The sequence below is a fragment of the Vulpes vulpes genome, chromosome 15 (genome assembly GCF_048418805.1).
Source record: "Vulpes vulpes isolate BD-2025 chromosome 15, VulVul3, whole genome shotgun sequence".
Classification (NCBI taxonomy): domain Eukaryota; kingdom Metazoa; phylum Chordata; class Mammalia; order Carnivora; family Canidae; genus Vulpes; species Vulpes vulpes.
Window position 1 is genome coordinate 20,778,789 of NC_132794.1, and position 22,019 is coordinate 20,800,807.

General features: G+C 35.3%; 1 pseudogene; it reads left to right on the forward strand.

Annotated features, from left to right (window-relative positions):
• The first annotated feature begins 3,532 nt into the window (after positions 1–3,532).
• LOC112917727 (cytosolic iron-sulfur assembly component 2A pseudogene) lies at positions 3,533–4,020 on the forward strand (annotated as a pseudogene).
• Positions 4,021–22,019: the final 17,999 nt, after the last annotated feature.

A 22,019-nucleotide genomic window follows, 5' to 3' on the forward strand; every position in this document is an offset into this window, starting at 1 on the left:
GAGTAGAGACACTAGGAGAGAAGAGATTGCAGGACTTAGGGATAGTGGCAGAATGAGTCTATAATAATAGAGAAGGTCCGGAAGAACAACAAACCAAACTAAGTGACTGCCTGACCTGAAACCTGGCCAAGATCCTGCTGGCCACAACCATGGATGACCCACAGGAGAGATGGAGGCACCTCAAGAAGCTGGCTTCAGGGACAGGTAAGGAGGATGGCCCTGGTCCCCATCAGGGGCACCTTAAACTGAACAAAAACCAATGTGCTTATTGCAAAGTAAAGGGCCATTGGGTGAAAGACTGCTCTAACAAAAGATCTAAGGCCCCTGCCAAGATCTTGGAAATGGAGGACCTGGACGACTAGGGGAGTCAGGGTTTGGCACCCCTCCCAGAGCCCAGGGTAACTCTCAGAGTGGAGGGGCAACCCATTGAATTCCTAGTGGGCACTGGGGCACAACATTCGGTTTTATTACAACCCCAAGAGAAATTGGCAAACAAGACTTCATGGGTGCAAGGGGCCATGGGCACCAAACAGTACTCATGGACTACCCGAAGAACTGTGGATCTCGGCATGGGCCGGGTATTCCACTCCTTCATGGTCATCCCTGAGTGTCCCTACCCATTGTTAGGGCAGAATTTGCTCACCAAGATGGGGGCACAAATTTGCTTCCACCCCAAAGGGGCAAAAATCCTAAACAAGGAGGGACACCTAATTCAGGTGCTTGTCCTAAGTTTAGAAGATGAATATCGTCTCCACTAAATGCCCTCAGTCCCAGTGATTGACATTGACCGTTGGCTACAGGAATTTCCCCAAGCGTGGGCAGAAACTGGGGGAATTGGGCTGGCCTGGCACCAACCGGTCATATACATAGAACTAAAGCCAGGGGCAGACCCTGTCAGGGTCCGCCAATACCCCATGGCTCTCATCTCCCTAACCCAGACTGCCCCCCCCCTTTGCATGACCGTCAAGAAATTTTGGCACAGGTGCACAGAATTGGAGTGATCTCCAGGAACAGCCACTGCCGAATGCAGATGCCACCTGGTACATGGATGGCAGCAGTTTCGTCAAGAAGGAATCAGATATGCGGGGGCAGCCATAACCCTGGACCGACCCTGCCAGTCACCCCCAAATACAATGATGCTGACTTACACTGGATCAAATACTTATGACCCAATGCTTGCGTGGCTGGTGGAGGACCACAGACTCCGGCATCATCCTGCCAGAGGAACTAGGACGGCAAGTCATATCCAAAATGCATCGAGTACTCATATGGGAACAAGGAAGATGGAAGACCTCATACGACATACAAAGATCATTATTAAAGACTTTCAAGCAACAATTGAGCAGATTATGGTGAGCTGCCATGCATGCCAGTTAACTAATGCCACCGTCCATGGGTCTAACCTGGGCACCCGGCTCCCAGGGGACTGCCCAGGAGCCTACTGGGAAGTGGACTTCACTGAGATAAAACCTGCAAAATACGGATACAGGTATTTACTAGTGTTTGTAGATACTTTTTCAGGATGGACAGAGGCATCTTCCCACCAAACATGAAACAGCACAGACCATGACCAAGAAACTGCTGGAAGACATCTTACCGAGGTATGGTTTTCCTGTTAGGATTGGATCCAACAACGGCCCAGGACTTGTCTCTAAGGTAACATGGGGAGTGGCATTAATACTTGGGGCAGACTGGAAATTACATGTGCATATAGGCCCCAAAGCTCAGGACAGGTAGAGAGGATGAACAGAACATTCAAGGAGACCTTAACTAAATTAGCTCTGAAGACTAGTGGGGACTGGGTGACTCTCCTCCCCTTTGCCCTATATAAGGTGAGGAATTCCCCATATAAGATGGGACTGACTCCCTAGAGATCATGTTCGGTCTTCGTCCACCTACTATTCCCAATTTAAAACCTGAGGTGCTTGCTGAGTTTGATGATCACCAACTCCTTTTCTCCCTCCAAATGTTACAATGAACCCATGAACAGGTGTGGCCTAAGCTGAGGGCCCTCTACGAGACTGGGCCACCCCCGGACCCTCATTGATATCCGCCGGGTGACTGGGTGTATGTCCAGAGATACCAACACCAGACACTTCAACCTCGCTGGAAGAGCCCCTACATCGTGATCCTGACCACTCCCACTCCCATGGTCGACAGGATTATTCCTGGGTCCACTACACCCACGTCTGGCCATCTGACCCACACGCCATTCTCAAGGACTTTGTTCTAGAATGGAAAAGCCAACCAGACAAGGACAATACCCTAAAGCTAAGACTATACCATTCTCACTTACTTCCCACCTCCAAGACTCCCTAGTCTGAGGTTTTCCTTCAAAACAGAAGGGGATTAGACTTAGTCTTCTTACAAGAAGGGGGATATGTGCTGCCTTAAATGAGGAATGTTGTTTGTTCACTGGGATGTAAATGGGAATGAGAACAGCAACAAGGTTGGTTCGAATCCTAGTTTAATCATTCCCCCTGGCTCACTCTGAGAGCCACCTAGACCCATGATTGGGTCCTTCCTTAGGTTCCTCTGAGAGGGGGAAATGTGGAGGCCAAGAAAATTAAGGCCATTCCACTTTAAGTTCAGCGTTAGCACAAGTACAGTCATCTCAGGCCCCTGTAAATAAGAGCTGAACTTTACCTTACTTCATTGGGGGGGGGGGGCAGCTTAACTCCCTTGAAAGCCCCATGTCAGAATGTAAACAGAGCTTGAGAAATTCCTCCACCCCTTCTGGAAATCCCCTAGACCAGCTCATAAAAACCCAGCTGGAACCCACCTCAGGGGCCAAGTCTCTGCTCCCCTGTGTCGGGTATACTTGGACCTAAGCTCGAGCTTGTTAATAAACCCTCATGTACTTGCATTGGTGTCAGCTCCTTAGTGGTTTCTCAGATTCACAATCTTGGGCACAACCCCATATACAAGATAGATGGTGTGGCTCAGGTGGGACCTTTGTCAGGTGAAGAAGTTTTGGAAAATAGGTCCAGAACGAACGACCAAGTAAGAATTTTTGAGACGTCTTTGGTACAAAATGTTTGTTTTATTAAAGCATGGGGACAGGACCCTGGTCAGGAAGAGCTGCTGCCCCAGACCTGTGAGAGGTCCCTGAGTATATAACTGGGAGTTAGGAGGAGTTTGAGGATAGGGTACTCTCTAAGGAATTTTGGAAGCAAGGTTCCCAGGACTTGAGGGGGCTAGCCATTGTTGGGAAAATGTCACTTATTACTGTCTAATAAACCTGAGTCATGAGACCCTTGAGATGTATGTTGGTGGGCCATGTGCTTGGGGGATGATTGCCAACATGTATCTTGGGGGTTTAGAGATAAAGGAAATTTTTAAAGGAATTTTTATATGTTAAAGTAGATTTACAGGCTCCTGGGAGTTAGCCTAAGATTGCCTTCTGCCCTTAGCAAAGTATTCACATCAAGGCAGTTGGGTTCATAGACTCTCCGTTTCAAGGATTTGTCTATGTGCTTTGTCCTCAGCTAGTCCTCTGTTCCCCCATCACCACGGATGATGGAGCATGAGAATGGAGCTGATGTCCTGGCTGCTCTCCTGGACACTGAGCACAGTACCCTAGCTCTCCTGTCTCTTTGAGTGGGGAGCTGCCCAGCACCCCCAGGTCATAGAAGAGAAACCACTGGATGTTTATGATTTGATTAAATCTGGGGCCCAGAGAGGAACTGGAAGTGGCAAGGAAAAGTAGTGTGGAGGTTCCAGAGAGAAAAGAAGACTATTTGGTTATCATCAAGTTTATGCTAACAATACCTCACTGCTCTTTGACAACACTTAGTGGTCTGTGCTTAAGAGTAAAACTCCAGCAGGCATTTAAACATAAAGTTGGAAATCTGCTTTTCTGAAGAAACCCACTCAACAGAGGAAAACCTCAACAAGCAGATAAATGACAAAGAGCAAGTGACAGCTACAGTGGAAACTCCCAATTTACAGGAAATCATGAAACCATACATTTTTGAACCTAATAGCTGTTATAGGAGCCACTTAAATTTAGTTTTTTGATATATATGTTTAAATTCTTCACAAAATGTAAGACTCATGTTTAATACATAGGTGATTTGTACACTTTTTTAACAGATGATTTTTAGACATTTTTTAAACAGATGATGTACAGACAGGATTTAATTATAGGTAGTACTTAGTTTGTTCCGTGTATAACATTCTCAGGATATGTAACACTTAAATAGTCAGACAGAAAAAATATTTTCTAGTTATTATGTGTCAGATGAGTTGCTATTTTTCTGACACCTCTTCTGATACAACTACTTTTCGTGTCAAATATTTACTGTGGCCAAATGTATTCAATTTAAATCATTACTCTGTAGAATAAATAAGAAGAATTCTTGTAATAAATACATACATACATCTCTTGTTCAGCTAATGACAAAAGAGAGAAGGATGTAGCTATCAGGAAAAGTAAGGTAAACAAGTATTACGTTTTGTTAAGCAAACTTGTCTATCCAAAGGGTTTCTTGTGATTTAGAATCACCCTTCCCCTTCTGTTACAGAGAGGAAGACATGCTTACAATGGACATATCCTCTATAAATGTAAGTTTTCCGTGTAAGAAGTGACTTCCTCTCTGTTTTCAGAGCTTCTCCTGTGTCTACTTTTTCTCATAACAATCAGATTTTTTTTTAAATCCTTATGCCAAAGAGGCACATTTTTGGATAGCACGCCTGCTAGCTTTCATAATATTAACATTTAGGTAAATCTCTCATTCTTTGGACTAACTAAGGTCACAAACTGTTTGAATCTAATGAATATTTTTGAAAAGAGTCCATTAAAATGAGATTTGTGTTATTTTAAATAGGCTCTTATGTGTTTGTTAACTACTTAGTATAAGCTTAGACCATTTTGTGAACTTTACTGGTTTGTTCCCATGAAGAATATATGTCCAGACAACTGAAAAAATTTACTGTTACTTAATGATTGATTACTGATTGAAAAACTAATTTGTGTATTTTGGGTGGCAGTTTCCAATGACAGGGACTTTTTTTCCTAGAGTTAATATTTTTGGTATGTGTAATACAGTTCAATATCAAGACTGAGCTGAAATAGTTTTTGTTCTCATTTCAACATTTCTTTAAATGAGAAAAGTATATTATTTTTTTCTATCAGTAACTGCTTAACAGAAAACAATATTTGTATTAAATAAGTAAAAAATGGAAAATGTAGTATTTTACCAGTTTTTATCTAGGATGTGGACACTTTATCCCAATATTTTCTTCAGAGGTTGACTTTGCTTTTATTTCAGTGGGGTCTCCTATTCAAGCCAGAACATTTGCAGTTAAATTAAATGTGTAAAGAACTAAATATAGGACCCAACCTGCATTTCAGGAGAATTTTTAGGAGTTTTCTCTCTACTTGAGGTTACAGAAGAAAATCTTCAGACTTCTAGGCTTGTTGGCCATTTTGTTGGCTGCTTTAAATTTCTGCTTCATAATATGCTTTTGACATATTAAGCCCTGTATGGAGTGACTTTAAGATAGTATTCTCCAACTTTCCTGCATTCTGCCCATAATACAGTTTGATTTTCATTTTTATTATTTTTGCTAATTGAATACTTCAACAGATTTAATGAAGCCATAGTCCTGAGCTTTGCAGTCAATCTGTTTTAACACCCTCTGGAAGAATGAGTATCAAATTTAGAAAAAAAAAAAATCAACTGTGGTCCTCTACATCATTTGCTATTCTGTGTTCTGTTTAATGACATATCAATTTAATTTTGGTATTTTGAATATTGAAGGCTTCCATACCTGAGCGATTACTTGTAACCAATAAGCATCCAAATACTGTTTACCTGCCTTGTGAATCCAACTTGTTAATATACAGCTGAAGCATAGCTAAACCCCTTTTTCCTGTATGTCTCATGGAGTAACCTACCAGTATTTTCATTTTTCTTTGAAAGATTTCTAATAGTTGGTGTACGTGCCTTGAGTCGTTGACCTTCTAACTGAAATAAACCAGAATCTTCTTTAAAGCCTTGCTCTTGTAGGATTTGACATCTCTTTATTGCAAACTGAATTTCCTCTACTGCCATTCCTAGTTATTCTTCCTAGTTTCCATGATGAAATGTATCAGGGAGGGTGAAGATTCAGGTTTTCTCCATTCCAAGTGGAAGGGGCATTTCTTCCTGGGAGTTGTACTAATTTTCCAAGTTATCACTCTAGTCATGGAAGTCGCTATATAACCTAAAGACAAGACAGCCAGAAGCCCTCAAGAGGTTCCACAGATCATCTTCGGTCCAAGCAGAAAGTTCCCATACCAGTAGCATGGCAGGGATACAGGGTTTCCAGGTTCTTATCACAGAATACCCAGTGAGCGGCATCCTAGGGAATTCAGTTCTGATTCCTTTCAGCCTTGGAGTTCAGCCCTTCTCTATTCTGTCCACCGGAAAATTTGCCTTTTGCTAGCTAAGTTACATATTTGTATGAATCATTGTCTTTAATTTTAACGGATAAGTAAATAGATAGCAAAAAGCAAAGTTCAAATTAGAATACATTTTTTTCTACTGTTTCAATCAATAGTTATTTAAAACATCCACAAAGACTTTTAATTTCTCCTTAAGTTGAACTAGGTCATATTGCATAGGACATATTTGTCAGGAGGAAAATACAGCTACTAGTGGAAAGAATAAATAATCAAAATACATTCACACAAGGAGACAGTAACCTCTGTGTATAACCCTTGAGAAAATCCATATGACAGTAAAAACCACTGTACAATTTTGTAAATAAAAAGTTGCTAGGCAACATGAATTAAGAAAATTCAAAGGTGATTTTTGTTAAAAATATTTTTCTCAATTAAACATGATTTGAGATCTGGAAAATCATGAAAATAAAAGTTCTATCAAATTTCAAAAGTTTTATTAAAAATTCAAACTTGTTATAAGATTGTGTTTATTTATTCAAGTTGTAACGAGAAGCAACATATAACAAGTACCTACTATAGATTTTCCAGTTTAGCCCAATGAAACAGCATGTCTTAAATTTGGGGAATTTTAGCTTTCCATGAATTTCTGCATTTTTTTTTTCAGGTTAGAATGCTACTTTTAGGAAGATAATGTTCTTTCCCTGGGAAATTAGATCTATATTGTCTCTAAAAATTCAGTAGGGAGCAGTGATTTTAACAGGATGGTACATCTTCTTGTAGTATTCTATTTCTCATTGAAATAGTGGCATGTGTCTCAATGGCCACACTTGGGTTCCCTGCTGCCATTACAAATGAGTATGAAGCCATTTCCCTGGTGGATATAGCTCTAGGACTGACATTTCATGATAATGAAGGGAGCTGGTGTTCCTCCAAACACAATCCCACTAAATGCTTCCCCACTTCCTCACTTTTCCTATTAAGAATTTCAAGGAGGATAAGAATTGAAATGCAGCTTATGTATGTAGGATCATTCCATTTGTAATTGTAATTTTTTATATATAATTACATTGAGGCACCTAATGGCCTTCATAACTAATCTTCATCAACTTTACAATATTTGTCAAAGATCCAAAATAGTGCTGGATTTTTAAGTAAAAAAATTAATTCAAACTAATATTTTTTCTTAGTTATAATTTATTCACCACTGGCTGATATTAGATGGGGATATATATTTATGGACAATGAAAATTAACTTGCTAAATTAAGAAAAAAAGTATTTCTTCTGAGTCAGGGCTTGGCTTCTATAGTCATTTGACCTCACAAGCTTGTCTTTCTAAATTAACTCTTTTATTATTTGTTTGTTTGTTTGTTTAATATTTTTAAGTAGGCTCCATGATGGACATGGAGCCTAATACAGGACTTGAACTCAAAACCCTGAAACCAAGACCTGAGCTGAGATCAAAGTGGGACACTTAACCAACTGAGCTACCAAGTTGATCCTGAATTAACTCTTTTTTTCTTTTTTTAAGATTTTATTTATTTATTCCTGAGAGACACTGAGAGAGAGAGAGAGAGAGAGAGAGAGAGAGAGAGAGGTAGAGACATAGGCAGAGGGAGGAGAAGCAGGCTCCATGCAGAAGTCTGATGCAGGACTCAATCTCAGAACTCCAGAATCATGTCCTGAGCTGAAGGCAGACACTCAATTGCTGAGCCAAGTGTCTAAGAATTAGCTCTTTTAATCAACTTTTCACATGCTGTACTAAATGAATCTGTCTTCATGCCCTTTGTAGATCCATATATTTACTGTTGCATTTGTACTAGTACAATGAGAAGGTAGATACTGTATTTTTTCCAATTGTGAAAAATTGAAAGTTTCAAAGTACAGAAAATAAAATTATTTTCTTGGTCCTATTTAGCAGACACATCATGAAACAAAATACTTTGCCTTCATACATTTTCTAGTGGAATTATCTTTTTCCTCCCCTCCTTTTTTTTCTGTTAATGATTTTTGCAATGTAATAAAAATATTCATCCATTCATTCCTCTGTTTAGTCAATATTTTTTACATGCTATCTGACTAGCTACTACATAAAATAATTCAATCAAAAACTGTGAGCTCTAAAAACTTTTATCATCAGTTATTCTCAATTTTTGTAAATTCTATTCTAATAATAAATAATAGGAAGTATATCTGAAAATAACTGAGTGGCTCAGTTGATTAAGGATCTCCCTTTGACTCAGGTCATGATCCTGGGTTCCTGGAATTGAGTACTGTGGGGCCCACTTCCTGCTCAGTGGGGACTATGCTTTTCCCTCTGCCCCTTCCCCTGTTTGTGTGCTCTCTCTCCCTCTCTCTGTCAAATAAATAAATAAATAAATAAATAAATAAATAAATAAAATATTTAAAAAAAAGAATAACCAAGTGAGCTTCAATGGTAGATACTTAAACATTTGCTAAGGTTTATCTGTTAAAACCTGTCGTCAAACTCCTCAGATATCTTCTTTTAAATTGTTATTAAACCAAGGTATAATTGTAAAATACACATCTGTAAAATGAAAATAACTCATTTTCAATCCTTTCTTACTTTAACTCTATATGCTTTAAAACAAAAGTGACCATATTCACAAAATTTTGGAAAAAATAAAACAATTAATAAGCAACCATTGGATGACATTCTTGGTTAAACATAATTCCTTCAGAGAGCTTTAAAAAAGTTATAGAATTCAAAATTGATGATTTAATGGTTTTTGAAGATTACTTCACCTCAAAAGCTATGTTAAGTTTAGCCATCAAATTGTGTTCAATTTGACTTAGTGTTAGATTCTGTTTTTACTTGGTTCTCAGTTACCTGCATATTGCAAGATTGTTTGTTTCCATTTCATAGTTTTTGGTGAAAATTTTCTATTTATCTTTTATCTTGGACAGATTAAACTCTATAAAAACATTGAGAATTAAAACATTATATTTCTTTCCTAAATGTATACCTACATATTAAACACACAATATAAAAGAGTAGTTTGAAGCATCACTTTCTTCTTCTCACATTATAATTTACAATGTAAAGTGAACTTTTTTTTTTTCTAAGCCCCGGTGAATTACCATAGTCCTTTCTAAGTTTGGGTCAACTTCTAATAAGTTATCTGTAAATATTCATTGTCATGAAACATCTTTGAGAATTTTATCAATGTGAAATTTGACTGACCACCCTTCCTCTGAAACCTCTTCATCTTTTTGTAACAATTAGTTTCCTCTTTTTGTTGATAAGTTCACCTTTACTAAAATTCTTTGACTACATATCTAAAATCTCTGAAGCCCTGACAATGTCAACATTCCCACGGCCATCTATTTCTTCTAGGACTCCATTCATATATATTACATTTGAATTTAAATTCCAGTTTTGGGTTCTTACTTTACTGAACTCATATTTTTATTAGCCAATTCCTTTTTTCTGTTGTCCATTTTGTAAAATGTCATTTGGGTTTATCACTGGGAGAAAGAAGGCAATACAACTGAATGGTTGTGGTCTGCATGGGCTGAACAAAAGATGGGAAGTGACCATCACCTCCAGATGTCAAAGTACACAAATGTAACTGATTATTATGAACAGGTTACTTCTATGGTGATTTGTGAACCAAAGAATTAGCTGTGAAGTTTGCATTTTGTGGCAATTTGTCACAGTTAATACACCTAGGTAACAGATTTGAATATTTTTGGGAGGACTGATCTTAACTAACAATGGTAAGTAGAATTTATGAACCTCAAAACCATGCAAAGCAAGGACAGCATCCAGTACTTCAGAGAGAAACAACTTTAAAAATCTGAATATACATTTTTCTTCATGTTCTATGTACACTGAAAAATGATGCCAAACAACAACAAAATATATACTTCCTCTATTTAACCAAAAAGAGATTTTTTGGACAATTAATATTTTTCTCCATCTCTTTAATCCTGTTCATCCTAAATGTGTTACTGTGTGCATTTCAAATGACAGATACAAAGAGACTTAATTTTCAAGGCAAGTTTATTTTGTAGTCATCTTCTTAGTTGTTATCCTTATGAATATTTGAAATCTGTATCTATTTTTCCTTATTTCTTACAAAGTCACACAGTTCCTATATTTCTACTCCAGTGTCCCACAAGCAAAACAACAAATGCACCCAATTCTGGAACACTTTTGGTACACTTTGCCAATGCCTAGGTAATCTTCAATTCTTTACATTTTTTAACTGATATGCATATAGCACGGTGCGTGATTTAGTGTATATCACAGGTACTCTTGCCAGAGTCAAAATGGAAACAGGAGGAGAAAATTATTCTGCCACTTTCACTCTACTGTATTTTAATCTTAAACCATTGCAACCAATTACGGGGAAATGTAACTGATGAAGAAAATGTTTCCTCCCAGTGGGAACAGAATTTTTGATATGCAGAGTGGCTTTAGTCATGAATTAAAGTGCTCCCTTAAGATTTGGTTCATTCAGTTTCCTGGCAGGGTCCACTCATACAAAGTGTGAAATGGCAGGGGGTCATCAAGCAAATGTCTGGTTAGAAAACGTTTTATGATAATCTAGTGGCATGCCAACAGCAAATGTAGGAACAAACAAGGCAGGGATTAAGGAGCACGGAGAGGTTGGGAAAGCAAATGTTCCCACGTTAGTACAGGCAAGCCAGTGAACAAAAAATACTCAAAATACAGATTCTTTTCTTACCTAGTGTTTCCATAAAAAATGTTGTCCTTGCTAAGATTTCTAATACTTCAGAAAAAAAGAAAAACTCAAAAGGAAGCAGATTAGTGGTAAAGAGAGAGATTATTTTAAAAATACCAAAAAAACTTGACATACAATCAGGTATTGTTTCTTCAGTATACCCCGGTCCCATTTCTAAAATTATAAATGCAATACGTCATTTTTTGTAAATTGAAATAAATATATATACATATATATAAATGGAAGTAAAAAATTTATATATGACTATAGATTGAAGACAAAGATATAATCCTCCTCCTTCCTTCAAATTTGCTCATTTCATGTTATCTTACAGACTCCAAATGTATCTCTAAATAATAAGATATTAATTAAGCATTTTCCTATTACTCTGGATTTGAGGAAGTTGAAACAGTATCATTAACTAGGGACCAAAGCTGAAGAAAGCTGTTGTCAAGTGCTATACATCCTAAAGAGAACCACAAATTACTGGGACAGATATTAACCACAGGTTTACTGAAGGATGGAAATAATTTTCCACCAAGTACTGCATCAGTACCTCTCTTCCCAAAATATATAAAGTGACCAAAGAAAAAGAAGAGAAAACTTTGAATCAGGGGGTCTTTTTTTTTCTTTTTTTGAGAAAACTGACATGGTTCTTCAGACCCATAAAATAGAGGGACGTCTGTTGTTTCCTTTACTTGTTCAGCCAAAGGGAAGCTAGTTCTAAGAGTGTCACATAAACATAAGCATGTTTAAGAGGATGACACTAATATCTTTTTCCTGGTTAGTCTTCTAATGAACTTGACAATCTAAGGGACTATCATATTTTGGGAGATCTTGATATGTGACCCCTGAATTTGAGAAAAGATTTTGAACAGAGACTGATGCCTACTTCTTCCCAATATGGGATGCTTAAAGAAATAACCCATCCCTTCCCTTCTTGAGATCTAAGATCTTTGATAGGTCAGCAATACCTACGTTCCACATCAGGCCTCTCTCTTTAGCACAGACACCCTTACCTCGCTGGGGCTCTTACACTCAAGGCTATTACTGGAGTATCCTCTCTCTGAGCAACCAGGGCTTCTCAAATCAATTTACACCACCTTAAAAGGTACAAAAAGTGCTTCTTTCTGCATATTTTGTTTATACTAGATATTGATAGAACACTTATAATGTAGCAATATGATAAATGAATCCCGGTGTCTGTTCATGAATTAATTTACATTCTTAATAAGCAATGTTCATATATTCATATATAGGATATTTGTATTTATTTTGTATGAAGTATCAGTTCATTGTTTGCCATCTTTTTTGTAGAAATTTTTTCTTTTTCTTTTTGTTTTTATTTATTTATTTTTTTTTTTAGATTTTTTCTTTTTAAAGATTTTATTTATTTATTCATGAGAGATACAGAGAGAGAGAGAGAGAGAGAGGCAGAGACATAGAGGGAGAAGCAGGCTCCATGCAGGGAGCCCCATATGGGACTCAATCCCAGCACTCCAGGATCATGCCTGGAGCCAAAGGCAGACGCCCAACTGCTGAGCCACCCAGGAGTCCCATGTAGAGGTCTTTATTCCTTTTTACTATGTTGATTTTTTTTTCTTTAAAGATTTTATTTATTTATTCATGAAAAACATATAGAGAGAAAAGGCAAAGAGAAAGGAAGAGGGAGAAGCAGGCATCCTGTGCGGAGCCTGATGTGGGACTCAATCCCAGGACCTGAGGATCACATCCTGAGCTGAAGGCAGATACTCAACCACTGAGCCAACCAAATGCCCTACTACGTTGATTTCTAACCATTTATCTTTTTAATTTAATTAGATGTGATGTGTTATATGACATGTTTTAAGCATGTCATTTAATGTTTACTTATTTTTTTAACCAGAGAAATATTTGATTATTATATAGATAAATACATATTTCTATATTTTGTGGAATACTTAGAAATACCCTCTAAAACCAAATTTATAGGGATGCCCAAGTGGCTCAGTCACTTCAGAGTATGCCTTCAGCTCAGGTCATGATCCCAGGATCCTGGGATTGAGCCCTCAGTTGCACTCCCTACTTGGTGGTGAGTCTGCTTTTCCCTCTCACTCTGCCCCACCCTCTGTTCATGCTTTCCCTCTCTCTACCACTCTGCTCTCTCCTTCCCTTTCAAATAAATAACCTTAAAAAATAAAGTAAAACCAAATTTATAAAGATAATTATGCCTAAATTGGAGTACATATGAGCATAATCTAGAATTCTAATAAAATTGCAATAAAACATCATTATTATTATTGTTTCCAAATAACTGATAACTTTCCCAACATCATTTATTGAATAGTAAAACTTACCACTACTAGAATCAATTTCATCTTTATCTAAAAATAATCATCCCATGTGTTTGTATTTGTTTTAGATCTTTTAATTATTTCTATTGATTCATCTATTCCTTAGTTTTTTAAGGTTTAAATTACTATAGTCTTATCTTTTATTTTGTACTAGGAGTACACCTTCTTATTAATTTCTTTCTCTGAAATGTCATGTTTTTTTTTTGTATTTATTAATCACTGACTTACTTTATCAGATGAACTTTAGATCTAACTTGTTAACTACTTCCTCCCTCAAAATATGACTTGCTTATTTTAAAAATGTCAATTGCTTTACATTCCAAAATAGTTTAAAGGGAATTTATAATTTTATAACACTGAATTGTCATTTTTTTTCTTTCTCTCAATATATATCATATATGTATACACACACACACACACACACACACATATATGAGAGAGAGAGAGAGAGAGAGAGAGAAAAGGGGAGGGGCAGAGGGGGAGTAAGAGGGAGAGAGAATATTAAGTAGGCTCCACACCCAGTACAGAGACTGATGCCTGAAGACTGACACAGGACTCCCATCTCCTGACCCTGAGGTCAGGACTTAAGCCAAAATTAAGATTCATATCCTCAACTAGCTGAATCACTTAGGTGCCCTGAGTTATCATTTCTAAAGCCATGTAATGTCCACTCATTTATTTAGGTCACTCATATTTTCATCTCTTTTATATTTTTCCTTCATATTTGTCTGTCTTTTCTTGTTTCTTAAGATATACATGAGTATTTATAAAATATCATAGAGGAAGGTTGGCTACAGATGGTCTTATAAACTTGTATTTTTCTTCATTTTTTCAGCTTTAATGAAATATAATTATAAACTTAAAATAGTTTATAGTTACATATAGTACTTGATGTTTTTGTATAAACATACATTGTCAAATGATCACCATAATCAAGCTAATTAACATATCTATTACCTTACATAATTACCATTTCTTTTTCTTTCCTTTCCTCCTATCTTTCTCTTCCTTTTGTTGTGCTGAGAATGCTTAAGATCTACAACCTCTTATAAATCTCAAGTAGAGCATACATATTGTCAATTATAGTCATCATATTATATGTATATTTGATCTCCAGAATTTATTCATGCTACATAACTGAAAAAAAATTTTTCCTTGACCAACATATCCCCATTCCTCCATCCCCTAGGCCTTACAAATAAAATTCTACGCTCTGCTTCCATGAGTTTGATTATTTTAGATTCCACACATAAAACAGGTCATGCAGTAAAATTTGTCTTTCCATATCTTACTTATTTCACTTTGCATAATGTTCTTCAGGTTTATCTGTGTTGTCACAAATGGCAGAATTTCCTTCCTTTCTTTTCTTTTTTGAAATTTGTTTATTTTAGAGAGGAGGAAGGGGTAAAGGGAGAGAATCTTTAAGCAGACTCCCCACTGAGCATGTAGCCAGAAGTGGGGCTTGATCTGAGGACCCTGAGATCATGACCTGAGCCAAAGTCAACAGTCAGCTGCTTAACCAATTGAGCCATCCAGGCAATTCTGAATCGCCTTCCTTTTTAAGGCTAATAGTCCATTATATTCCAGTCATAGATATGTTTGTTATTTATGCATTTTTTAAGTAAATTAATTGAAACTCATCTCTGGAAAGAAAGCACAGTCAGTGAGAGACTATGTTCATGTACTTAAGATGGGAAGGGGAACTCAGATATACAAGAAACACAGAGTCAAGCCTACACAAATAATTTTGAAAACTTGTGAATATATTCATAGAACAATAAGAACAATTAAATTTACCAGTGAAACTACATTAAGAGATTACCTCATGTGTAATTCCAGGATGCAAACTATTAAAATTATAATATATTTATCTTACTGTATTCAAAAAACTTAAAGAAAATATTAATATTCTGTGATGATACAATATTCAGATTGTTTACATCCAGGGCCAAGTTTGTAATGTGTCTGTGACTGTGTCTTTGTCAGTAAAAGGCAATCAATGGTGATACTAATGATGCACAACTATCTCATAAAGTAGCTATGAAGATTAAATATCGTAACACAAGTCATGGCTGGGGACAGTTTTTGACTCAGTCTGAACAACTAATATATGATTTCTATTGATGAAAATGATGCTACAGAAATTTCTGTATTAAAAAGAAAGTATACTGTTTAACAATTTTTAGTTCAAAATGCAGAAAACAGTTTTATAACATTTTTAAAATAAGTTTGCTTCCTCTCACACAACATAGGCCTAAACTCCCAATGCCCAGATCAGGAGTCACATGTTCCACCAACTAAGGAAGCCAGGAACCCCTTTTATAACTGTCTTCAATGTTGGAAAAACAAAAATACTACAGATGGTTATTGCTAAGATGTGGAATTGTGTTCTTTTTTATTATTTTCCCTTTTATAAAGTAAATGTACAGTAAGTATATAATCTAAATGAAGTTAAATTATGAATATGATCCAAACAAGAAATGGAAAAATCTCCCATTTCTTAAAAAAATTACAATACTAGTTAAAGTTGGCTTCATAAATGTGAGCAAATAAAGTATAAATATGAATTAAAGTTGAGGTTATAGTAAGACTCATTTTAGAAATCTGGTATTACATGAGTAAAACAATCAGATCTGTAATATTTTAATTACACACTTCATAATATCAGAAGTATTTGGTATAGTTATCGATAATAAACACAATATCTTTTCTCCATCAATTTTTGCAACCTAGGCTTGGGATAAACATAAAACAAAAATTTGAAAAAGATCTGAATAAGAGAAAAAAATAGCTTGTTAGATACTCAGAACCTAAGTCTGAGTTGCCAAGAATTGCAGAAAACACCTTTGTATGCTTCACATGTCCATTTCCTAATGCCTTTTTCTTTTCAATAAATAATGACTGGAATTATTCACATTTTAACAGGACCAAAATGGAAATTACTACCATGCTTGACAATTCTCAGGGCCATAGAGTGAGATGAAAATGTGTGTTATCTTATGTTTGCACTATTCTCTGTAGAATAACTCAAGTTAGCTCGCACATGAAAGAAGGAGAAAAAAATAATGCAATGAGTAACGAATTTCTTAAGGGGTGATAATCAGCACTTAGCTAAATAGAGTGGAGCTCAGTCAGGATGAAGAAAGTGAAAGACTATTCAAACACACTTCTGCCCACTTAAATGGTCAGCATAAAGAAAATATTAATAGGCATGCATGCTATGTACTATTATTGCCTTTCCAAAATTTGTTATAGCATTAAATATGATTTTCAATTATTTCTCAAGATGGTATTTAAATATGTTCTTTATTTAAAATGCACACCTTCATAATGTTTCTTTTATTTTCTCCACTGTGGCTCCTCACTATTGACCTTTTTCATGCAAATTGCTGGCTGTCTATTTGTTTTCAGCCATTCCCATATTCCTTGCTTCTGAATACTATTTTGTTGCATGTCTCTGGAGAAAGAAATTTTAATAACTTTTATTTTAACCATATCTTTCATTTTTATTTTTGTGCTGGGAACTCATGTGCTTTTATATATTACCATAGTTTATGCTAGAAGATTTTAATTTTTAATAAGTATTTTTCTACTGCATAATCTGTTTATCCAGAACTTTTTGTTTAGAGATATTTTCCCCTGAAGTTGTCATGTTTTTAAAGATTAATTGATTGTTTTAATCTTGCCATTCTTCTGTAAAACATAGTCCAAAATCAAGGTTAGGTCAAAGTTTTATAAATAGCCATGTCATTTTTCTTTTCTTTCCTTTCCTTTTATTTATTTTATTTTATTTTATTTTATTTTATTTTATTTTATTTTATTTTTGAAAGAAGACAACAAACATTTCTAGGTGATATTTTTTCTCTGAGGTGAAAAACAATTTAAAATTCATGAAAAGTATATATCTCTCTATATACACACATACACATATCCACATTACTTTCTGACAATGCCAATGAATTATTTAAAACTTTTAAAAAGATATATTCTCCACTAAAAACATAGTATTGTAGTATGAATAAATGTATATTCTAAACTCCTCTCCAAATGCTTTAAATATATTGCTAATACCTCATACAACTCTGTGACTTAAGCATTCACCATTATTTACTCTATTTTATGTAAAAGAAATCAAAACCTAGAGAGATTGAGTAACCAATGTAAGATCACATGGATGGTAAGTAGCAGATCCCACACAATCTAGTTCCAGAGCACTTAACTTGTATTTGCTATTGTCATTGTTAAGTTCCTTAATAACTTAGCAAGGAAATAAAATTTCCAGAACTAGGTATATTTAGAATAAGCCCTCTTAAGAGGTAATAAAAATAGCTAATAAATATTAAGAATTTTCAGTGGGAGAATTGTTTTAATTATATTAGATTTAATAACATTACATGAATGAAATAATTTAACTCATAACATAGGTGTTATTGTATCCTGATTTTAGAGATAAGTCTCTGGTGGGTTAAATTAAATCAACTAATCAACCTAAGGTTACACTACTTGCAAGTGATAATGCCAGGGAGGATTCTAACTCAGGAAATCTGGTTCCAAAAGGCACAGTTGTTAACAAGAGATGCCAATTTAACCTTTCTCACTTACATCAATTGCTTGTTCCCCGGTCCACATGTGAATGAGCAATATCTAGTGGTTTAAACTCAGATTTAAATTGCTATTCTAGGCTATGGAGGATTTATCTTTGACTTTTCCATATTGAGAGGTATAATTTTACTCCCGGAATTCTTAAAGGTCCTGTGCCAAATTAGTGAAGCAATCCTTAAAAGAAGACCAACAATGAATCCATTTCAAGACTAGACAAATGTTATATGGATACTTGAAATAAAAATTCATTGGGGGGTACTACTGATGAAGTTTTGGAATAGGAGAGGTCTGGAATGATGACCAAGAAAGAATTCTTGAGACGCCTTTGGTACAAAAATGATGGTTTTATTAAAGCACAGGGAGAGAACCTGTGGGCAGGAAGAGCAGCTGCCCAGGGCCTGTGAGGGATGGCTGATTATACACCTGAAGAGTTGGGGGAGGTAAGGAAAGGGGAGATTCCAAAAAGTCATATGTTAAGGAGGACCTACTAGATACAAGGCCTTGCCATTGTCAAGTTAAAGATTGTTTTTCCTTCTAAAAAGTCATTAACATTAAGACAACTGGAAGCCTGAGGAATGTCACACATATCCCACCCTTGGTGGGGGTTGTTCATGGGAGATCAGCTGTGCTTTGTCCTCAGCTAACCCTGCTCCCACATCCATACTAAGAAAAACACATGTACAGGGAAATGCCAGGTTTTGTAAATAAATGAAAACACATAAAGCATAACATTCATTAAATAGAACTTCTATGTGTCTAGAAATTATGTACTCACATAGGAATGTCATTTTCTAACTAGGAAATCCAAAGAACATGTTTTAACTCTTGGTGTGAATGTACATTTATATGTCTTATCCCTTGTTTTGGACTATCTAAGTGATAGAAGAAACAAAAATTCCTAAACTTAAATGGAAAATATTTCTCAGCATGTGCATGAATTTTCACCCTCCACCATATTATATAGGGGTCCTTATGTATGAGTACTTTTTCCATTTAGTTTACCTAAATAAAAGTAAAAAGAAATTAGTTGAGGGAAGAAAATCACACTTCATATATCCTCGAATCCACTAAATAGAACATATGGGATTATATCTCTGTGGGTAGGAGCTGCATGTGGATTCAGATAAGCACACATTGTGTTTGTCTTGCAGAATTGTATTTTAATTAATTTTTAAATATTTCATTTATTTATTTGAGAGAGAGAGCATACATGAGCAGGTGTGGTGGTGGTGAGGAAAGCCAGAGAGAGAGAGGGAGAAGCAGACTCTCCACTAAGCAAGGAGCCCAGGGATCTTGACCTGAGCCAAAGGCAGATGCTTAACCAACTGAGCCACCAAGGGATCCCTGTCTTCTGAATTTTAAAATAAACAAATGTCAAGAATGGTGTAGGGATGTTGGACCATTGAAGGATGGAATATAATGAACATTTTGTTTTTCCTGTTCTTCAAGTCTTCCTTCTCTCTCTTTCTCTCTTTCTCTCTCTCTTTTTCTAATAAGAGAAGCCTAAGGTTTCTATGATAATGATCTCTTAGCACAATAGATAATATCAATGGGAGTGTCATTCATTCTGCCTACTGGCAGAAGACCCAGTTCAGACCTGATAAATGAAAAAAAAAAAAAAAAAAAAAAAGACCTGATAAATGTCCTCTTGCTGTCTCTGTGGGACACAGCACAAGAGCTAAAAATGGTCAATGTTGTCCCACTGTGGCACCGTCTTGGTAAGAAAAGATTTACTTTGGGGGATCCCTGGGTGGCGCAGCGGTTTGGCGCCTGCCTTTGGCCCAGGGCGCGATCCTGGAGACCCGGGATCGAATCCCATATCAGGCTCCCGGTGCATGGAGCCTGCTTCTCCCTCCGCCTGTGTCTCTGCCTCTCTCTCTCTCTCTCTCTCTCTCTGTGACTATCATAAATAAATAAAAAATTAAAAAAAAAAAAAAAGATTTACTTTGGTAGTCAGATTCCCTTTCTCTGATCAATTGTTACCAAAGAGTTGAAAGTTGCCCCTGTCTCCTTCCAAATTGCTAGGTAAGATTTCTCTATTTGTGCAGCTTGGCACTGACCAAACCTAGAAGAAATATTCTTAGAATGTCCATATGTGACTACTGTCGACCAAGATGGGAATGTGTTCCTGGTACTGTACAAGGTTCAACATTTCCTTTTGGCAGCTATATGTGGTGGCCCAAATAAGAGAGATAAGAAATACCTTAACTGCAAGTTATTCCTATTAGATATCATATTTTCAGCAAAAATATACTGATATAAAAAAATCTGAAAAATAAATATATAGTGGCTAGATGTCTCTCTTCCAATAAACTGCCGTAAGTGAATAACATAAATTAGAATATTTAAAATATGAGTTGTCATGAACAATTTTTATCATCTATGATTAAAGAGGTAATATTAAAATACAAAGTAAGCTAGCATTATTTGGACTACAACATTACACAGTTTAATACTTATTTAGTGTCCTGATATCACCTAAGTTTATAATTATTTTAATTGAATTTTTATTATTTTATGTTGATGTTAAATAACTCATGTCATTATTCTATATAGTAGGAAATAACTAATAACTATATATTATGAAATAACTAATTGTTGACTCAAAAAAATGTGGGAGTGTTTGTAAGAATGCTATTCTAGTTATAATCTTTATCCAAAAGAATATTAGGCTTTGTAACAAAAGACTTCAGCATACTAAATAAAAATAAAAATAAATATTCACTTAGAAATTATACATTTCTACATAATATATACTAAATGTGATAAAAAATATTGCTTTCTAGTTTAACAGAAATATACATATATAAATATATAAAAATTTTGATACAGGTATAAATTTTAAAAACTATAAATTTAAATTCTATAAATATTTATATCACTTGTGTAATAAATATAAATAAATAAAATATTAAAACTTTAAATTTATACACATGAATAATGAACATTGATATTTATATTATAAATATAAATAAATTGATGACATAAAATTTAAAGTTTAAAAATAGCTATATATAAATTTATAAGTTTATGTATGTATATGTTTTTATTATTAACTCGGGAAAATGTAATCTTTCAGGGTGTTTTAAATTATATGCCAACATATTCCTCAATTTAATTTCATAAATAAATTTCTATTTGGAGCATTTCTAAAAGAAGATAACCTGACAATTGGTGGAGACATAGCCTTGCCTTTAGGGCTTTTGAAATATTTTATATTAAAGTACTTAAGGACTCAAAAACACATTGATCTTAATTATCCCAGTTTTTATTAAAAATAATGTGGAGCAGAGTAGTTTAAAAATGAAAAAAAGAAAGGCCATCTTCTTAAAAAAGGAGCTTCTGCTCAGTCTGCCTTAATTAAACATGAACAAGTCTACAAGCCTCAGTAATCAAGATACACTATATTAAAGATATTTAAGAAGATGGATCATTGTTTTATTTGGATTCTACTTTTCCCCCCTAGAGAAATTAAATACCGACATGATTGCCTTCATTAGAACACTTTTAATTTCCCTCAAAATGTTTCTTCTATTCTAATGCTGTAATAAATAGGATGCAGTGCAAAGGTAATTAATCCATTGTGCAATGAAAGAGAAATATAATGTGCTTACTTTGACTTCTTTTATTACGAATTAATTCACAATCAAAGCTACTGGAAACCACAATTTGTTTTATACATTAATCTCAAGGAATACATGTTCCTATACTAACATTCTTGGATGGATATTAAGTATGTATATTTAAAAATGTACAACAGATGAGAGATAGATTGCTATGGAAAGTTTGTTAGATGTGCTTATTTTGGTGACATTTGTGTTGTGACTCATGACTTCACACTGCTCACAGATATAATGTAATTATGTAGTTGATCACAAGAAGCTTATTTTGTCTAGGATTAGGATGATTATAAAATGTTTGTTTATGTTAACTTCATAGAATGAAAGGAATCAGGGTTTTTTGTTTTGTTTTTTGTTTTTGTT